Here is a 7,889-nt window from a genome sequence, read left to right as displayed (position 1 = left end):
CAATTTCATCCTTCATGGACTCTGACAGGCCCTGGCTGAAATGGATGCGCAGAGGAGTCTCCTCCCATCTGGTTGCACTCACCAGAATATGTAATCAGATGGCGTATTCTGCCACTGTGCAGTGACCCTGCCGGTGGGAAGATAGGTGCGCCCCTGCTTCATAGTCTGATCTGGTCCTCGGCGTGTCGAACACCTTGCAGAGCTCCCACACAAATGTTTCTGCGCTGTCACAGGCCGGCATCTGTCGGTTCCATTCCGAGGTGCCCCATGAGAGCGCCTGGCCTGTTAGGTGCGTGATTGAGGTGGGTGACTCTGGCCTCATCTGAGGGGAGAGAGAGGGGTTGGAGCCTGAAGATGAGGGAGGACTAGGATAGGAATTCTCCACACCCCTCAGGCCGACCATTGTAGCGCTCCAGAAGAAAGATGCGGAGCTCGTGCTGGGGTGGAGGACCAGGATCGGTCTCCATCGGAGTGTGGGTCCTTGGGCTGTCTGTTGTCAAGATAGCCAGCTGCTGGGAAGTGATTAACATCTCCCGCAGTGAATCCCTGATGGCCCGCAGGTCCTGGTCATGACTGGAGAGGGTTGACGGGATTTGCTTTCTTTTCGCCGATTCCATTATTGGCTCAGTTTTCTGTTAGGATCTCGATTTGGAGTTGGACCCAAGTGCAGAAAACAGCAGATGGAAAACAGGCTTTAAAACAATAATTCAGTCTTTACTTGACTTGAGAAACCATCAGGAACAAACAAAAGGCAGTATACAAAATAAGATTATCTAAACTTTGAAAAATGGATAAATAAAGCGGGAGAAGAACTTATAGACACTTCTCAAACTACAAAGGAAAAATACTTGCAAGGCAAGAAAACCATGAATGTCAAAGGGTGGTGTAAATGTAGTCATAAATGGCATCGTAATTGTGGTAAAAGCGTTGCAAAATCTGAACAAGGGAGTGACTTAACTGAGGGGTTTAAATAACAGGGAAAATAGGTGTGTCTAATTAACTCTAATGAATGAAGGTGTACCAGGTGTAGGAAAGCCCTTGTTAAGAAGAGGAGTTTAGTTTGGTAATTGTCTCTGCCCTTTAGATTTATTATTATTTATTATTCATTGGCAAGATATAATTATTGATGTTACAGCAATATGATTGTTTGTTACTATCACAGGCTCCAGCTAGTATTACTAATATTGTGCACTCACTTGAGTTTGCTGGTAAGGTTACTGGGCCTTTAAGAGATGCAGAGACTTTCCGATTCTGACCAGGGGATTTCCAACTGGTTCTAACCAGCCTGTCTCAGTCCATCTGTCTGCTAGTGAGCTACAGTTTGCCTCTTCCATTTCGAGGAAATTGCGTGTTAATGACAGATACAACCACACATTCTTCTTCGAATAGTGTCCTCAAACTGAAGCTCCGCCTCCATGAATCGGAGTCACACTGCCATAGTGTTCACCAGCTCTATTCAGTGCATCTGTAGAGGCCCTAGACCTCTGTTATACCAGGTGACAATAATACAAAGTGATTCGTGACTGGGCATGAAGAATGGGTGAAGGGTGACATCTAGTAGTATCCCCAGGTAGTGGATCCCACAGTCGTGACACCCTGCTGTCTAAGAGAATTATATAAACAGACGATCAAGGTACAAAGAGACATGACTACCCAAATCGTAAACAAATGAGAATATAGATGTTTAGAAGGTGAGATCTCCAAGCCAGAATTTTTGCAAGACATCTCCGGTACACACACATAAACACTCTAACACATCCACCCACACAAACATAAAAACAAATGCATTAGATGAGCAAGAGAGATTACTTTTCCTTATTTGTGTGAAATGGTTTTTGTCACTTTCCACAACCTTATTGCTTAGTGTTTCAGGTCATCAGAGTCATGGAGCTGGAGGAAGGGGTTGTTCTTATATAATGGCTCAGGACACATACACACACACACACGCACGGACGCACGCACACACATGCACAGTTTTAATACGTAATAAAAACATACATGTACATACACACAGAGGAACCAAGGTCATATATACCCATATACACATGCTTTCTACAGGCGCACAGTAAGTCATGCAAACGGAACAATTCTCACATCCTCACAGGCAAAGGTGCTCAAACACATAAATCCTCATTTATTCACTCAGACACACAACCACAGACACAGAGGGTAGTTCCGTTACATGGGTGACTAATTACATGCCTGTGTCTACCTTGATCTGTAGGGCCTCAGGACCCTGGGGTCACAGCATCTGAGGGGGCACCACTTTGTCAGTACCAATCAATCCATCAGATCAGCTATGTCTCACTTACTCACTCACTCACTCACCCACCTACATACACCTGTATACACACATCCATACGTGTGGACACATATGTGCACAAATGCACTATAACACTAGCCTGCAAAAATGTACACACACACACACACACCTACACATATATGGAATGATTGAGTAATAATAGTATACACAACAGTTGCAGGATTGGCGGAAAAGCCTCCTCAGAACCTATTAATCAAACCTGTCAGGTAGTAATGTCAGAAAAGGTCAGAAGGGTTTACGGTTGTTTTCCAGCTGAGATAGAAGTTAAACTTTCACCCTGTTCCTGTCACAAATTCTTCATCTTTATATCCCCCTCTTTTTTGTAGTTTCCCCTTCCTTTAACCTTTTTCTACTCCTTCCTTCCCCCTTGTTTTTATTTTTTCTCTCCTTTTTCTACATTTTTCAGCTACCTCATCAATTTTTCTCTTCCCCCCCATCTCTCCGTCTGTCTCTCTGTCTCTCTCTCTGTTTTTCTTTCTTTTCCGTCTCTATTTTGGGCATTGTGAGGCAAATATAAAAGTCTCCCAGCGTACGTGCACCACATGAATATTATTGTTCTAGTTTTCACTCCATTATTGACTTTTTAGTAATATTTTCATTTCAATTATTCGATGGTGAGTTCAATTAACTTTTAAAATTGACCATATGTGGTCTTTTAGACTGGCAACACACACACACACACACACACACACACACACATATGCAAACACACACACATACACGCACGCAAACACGCACACACACACATGCAAACACACACCATCATCATCGGCGGTCACTCAGGGTCGAATATGACTGTTCTTGTTCAAGGTCCTTGTGGGTCTTCGGGTGGGCATAGAGGCCGATCCTGGAGCCGCATATTTTGGGTCAATGTGGGCAAGGGTTGGAAGAAGTGGTTGAGGATGTGGTTTTGGCCTTTCTGGTAACTTGCTCATTTCTGAGTCTGCGCTTGATTTCAACAGCACAGTGGAGATTATGGTTGTAGCACCAAGCACCTCCACTGACAGCCAGTCTCCAGGCCTCCTTGTTTTTTGCTGCTTGTTCCCAGGTGTTAAGGTCGATGCCAAACCTTTTGATGTGGGCCTTGATGTTATCTTTATATTGCTTCTGTTGTCCTCCTGGGGCATGGCGTCCTGTCATGAGCTGAGAGTAAAAGACTAGTTTCGGGAGGTGAGAGTCAGACGTGGAGAACATGGCCAGTCCATCTCAGCTGATGTTGTGCGATGGTGGCAGTGATAGTAGGCATGTTGGCCTCCTCGAGGATGCTGAAGTTGGTGCGCTTATCCTCCTAGCTGATCTTAAGGATCTTCCTGTGGCATCGCTGTTGGTATGCCTCGAGTGCCTTCAGGTGCTTGCTATATCTAGTCCAGATTTCTGACCCATACAGTAGGGTAGGCAGCACTACCGCTTTTTACACCAGAATTTTTGTTCTGGCCTGAAGACTGCGGTTTTCAAAAAACCCTTTTTACTCAATCTTGAGAAGGCCCGGTTGGCACAAGAGATCATGGTGTATTTCAATGTCAATGTTTGCTTTGAAGGAGAGAAGGCTGCCAAGATATGGGAACTGTTCAACGTTTTCGAATCTGGTGTTGTCTACAGAGATGGATGGGGGCAGAACAGGTATATTTCTGTTTGGTGGGGGTTGGTAGAGGATATGGGTCTTTTTTATGTTAATAGCCAGGCCCAAGCTGCTTGTATGCCTTTGCAAAGGCGTCCAGTATGTTCTGTAGTTCGTCTTCCATGAGGGACACTAAGGGGGCATCATCAGCGTACTGCAGCTCTATGATGGATGTGGTGGTGGTTTTACCTTTAGCCTGAATCTGTTAATATTCAAAAGATTCCCATCAGTCCTGTACATGATTTTGACTCCCTGAGGCAGATTGGGACCTGTGAGGTGGAGGATGGTGGCAATGAAGACAGAGAACAGGGTTGGGTAATGACACAGCCTTGTTTAACTCCTGTGTGGACCTTGAAGGACTGTCTCGTCTCCATGTTTCGTCTCCATAACTGCTGAGTACTCTAGCTGACATATTGTCATGCAGTAGTCATGGTACTCTGATATATTTGTCAGGGCAGCCTATTTTTGACAGAACTAGCCAGAGGGCCTAGCGGTTAACATAATTAAAAGCTTTCATTAAGTCTATGAAGACCATGTACAAGGGTTGATTCTGTACCTGGGCTTTTTCTTGGGAGTTGGCAAGCAGTAAAAATAATGTCCATGGGGCCTCTGTTAGGACAAAATCTGCTCTGGGATTCTGGCAGAACTTCCTCTGATATTGGGAGGAGTCTGTTGGCCAAGACCCTAGCCGGGGCTTTCCCTGTGGTGGAAAGCAAGGAAATGCCATGGTAGTTTCCTTACTCAGCTATTACCCCTTTCTTAAAGATAGAGACAATGGGTGCATCCCTAAGTTGCACAGGGATTTCCTCTTTTTTTCCCATATTTTAAGTAGCAGGGCATGGATATTTCTGAGGAGTCCACCTGCCCTCAGTACTTCTGCCAGGATTCCATCAGAACCAGCAGCCATGTTGATTTTCATCTTCCTGATGGTATCCTGGACTTCTCTTAGGCTAGGTGGTCCAGCCATGTCCTCCTCTTTGGGTTGTTGAGGGAGTTGTTGGAGGGCATCTATCATCTCAGGGCTAGAGTCTTGGTTTTAAAGGTCCTGGTAGCGCTCTTTCGACCTTTCTTTGACTGACTCATTGTCTGTTAGCAGTGTGTGCCCATCTTTGGAGCAAAATGGGGTTAGACGGTGGTGGCTGGGACCGTATATTGCTCTAGTAGCATCGAAGGAGCCTCTGGTATCCCCAGCATCTGCAGGGTGCTGGATCTCAAGGGCCTTCTGAGTCCACCACTGGTTCTTCAATTCCTTGACCCCACTTTGGACGACTGACTTTGCTCTTGCATGGGCAGCTTTTTTATTTTGGCAGTTGATGTCATTCTACCAGATGGCAAAGGCTTGCTTCTTGATATTGATTAACTGTTGGATTTCCAGATCATTCTCATCAAACCAGTCTTGGTGGTTCTTCATCTTATGTCCAAGAGTGGTTTTACAGATGCCAGTGATTGCAGTCCTGAGCCATACCCCAGTGGCTTTCAGTATCATCTGGATACTGCTTGGGCATTGATGTACTAAGCATGACCTGGAACCGTTGATGAGAAGAAGTATTAGTAAGTCCTTTGAGGTTAAGCTTTGGGCGGCTCTGCTTTTTCTGTACCCTCCTTTTCTGGTGAAGTTGGATGGACAGAGTGGAGCAGATAAGGCAGTGGTCAGTCCAGCAGTCATCTACACTGATCATCACTCTGGTGTTTAGTACCTTGCATTGGTCTCTTTGACGGATGATAATGTAGTCAGTGAGGTGTCAAATATTAGAACGAGGTTGCCTCCAGGTTGTTTTAAATTTGTTCTTCTGGCAGAAGAGTGTGTTGGTGATGATTAGGCTGTGTTCTGAGCATTTTTTTTAACAGCAGGATGCCATTAGAGTTTGTGTTTCCAACTCCTTGCTTGCCAATTATGCCTCTCCACAAGATGCAATTTCGTCCCACCTACTCTGCTGTTGAAGTCTCCAGGCAGGATTAGTTTATCATCCTTGGGGATTTTGGTTAGGACATTGTCCAGGTTGGCATAAAAGGTCTCCTTTGCGTCATCTTGTGAGTCAAGTGTTGGAGCGTGTGCACTGATGACAGCGATGCTTTGGTTATTTACAAGCGCCAGTTGTATTGTCATCAGAAGTTCATTGATGCCCAGAGGAAGCTCAGCAAGGTGGCAAATGCAGCAGGTTTTGGTGGCAAAGCCCACACTGTGGATCTTTGGCTCATCAGTTGCTTTTTCTTTCCAGAAAAAAAGTGTAACCACCCTTCTCCTCTTTTAGCTGCCCTTGGTCGGCCAATCGGGTTTCAGAGAGTGTGGCAATATCAATCTGGAATCTTCTCAGCTCTCAGGTGATGATAGCAGTACACCATTCAGGTCAATTGCTGAATTGATTGTCCATGAGGGTTCGCATGTTCCAGGCTCCAAAATTTACTAGTTTCTGTTTCTGACCGCTTGGTGGGGATCCCTCCGGGTGCGGTGGTCCAGACAGGAGGTATAAGGGACACTATGTTTAGGGCACCTTTTCTAGCCCCTTCCCCACCTGGGGTAAGCAGAGTGGATCCTAAATAGGGCTGCTCAGTTGTGGGTGAAGCAGCTAAGGAGCCCCTCCGCCTCAGTCTCAGGGCTTAGCGACTGATCATACACTCAACGCCTCTGTGCCAGGTTATGGCTAGGGGCTGCCAGACTTCAATATCCTTCCCCCATCACCTCTTCCTGATTGCCACAGGTCCTTGACCCTAGCTGTTTATGGGTTAATCCTTGCAGGAAGACACCTACATGTGACAGCTTTTCACATGGATAGGCTGATGCACCTGCAGCCACCACATGGTCCTTGGCAGGGGGTGGCCAGAGTCCAATAGCATGGAGAACCAAGACGATTGGGGACCACCCGCTGTTGCAGCCTTCATCTGCTTTAACCAGCATTGTCACCTGAAGACATCTTCTGCCAGGTCCGCCGCTAAGGTCTTCGTTGGATCGTACTTCCTCTGGAACCTCACCCTTGACCCATCCGCCTTGGGTCACCCTACCAGGAGCCAAGCTCCGGACGCCATAGCTCTTGGGATCATTAGTACACGCAAGCTTCTCCACCACGACAAGGTGGTGATCCAGGAGAGGGCAAAAAAAAACAAACATACACACACACACACCAGTAACATGCAGTGAGGTCCATGGCTGGGTAGGCTGTAAGTACTTACCCACACGCCAGAGAGAGGCACAAGCAGACTCTGCCTCAGCAGCCTGCATTCACAAATGCTAGCTTTGGGAGCAAGCCATCCTGAATAGGGCATGCCTTTTATTGATAAAACAACAAGTTTTACATGATCTTGTTTTACATGATATTTTTGTAACTATCATGATATTTCATTTTGTTCTTATTTTTCTTATTAGCCTGGGTGAGGCACTGCCTACCCTGCCTCCTCTAACTGCACATCACTGACACACACACACACACACACACACACACACACACACACACACACACACACACACACACACACACACACACAAGCTTACAACTTTTCACACAACAACATTCAAACACACAGATATGTAGACAATTGGAAAGACTCACAGATTAACATATATCAGCATGAACAAATTCACACACATGCATGCACATTTATGTAAGCATACACATATGCACATGTTTAAGCGAAGACACAGCCACTCACCCATCCCCCCCACACACACACACACACTTGAATACACAGGCTCACACGAACTGATTTAGGCAGACCTGCTTGCAAAAACACATATGGATTGATCTGTGTGGAAACACACACTCACAAACAAACACCTCTGCAATCATACATAGCATGACTGGTAGTCCTAACAATAACACTGTCATTAGTAAGTCATTAGATAATTGGCTTTTCTCCTCAGCAGGCCACCCTGAATTGAGCAGACCCACAATAAATCAACCGACATATTCATTTGGTTTGGCAAGGTCAGGCTACCTTGAAGTACGAAAGGCT

The sequence above is a fragment of the Lampris incognitus genome, chromosome 4, assembly GCF_029633865.1.
Source record: "Lampris incognitus isolate fLamInc1 chromosome 4, fLamInc1.hap2, whole genome shotgun sequence".
NCBI classification, from domain to species: domain Eukaryota; kingdom Metazoa; phylum Chordata; class Actinopteri; order Lampriformes; family Lampridae; genus Lampris; species Lampris incognitus.
Note: the sequence above shows the minus strand (reverse complement) of the source record.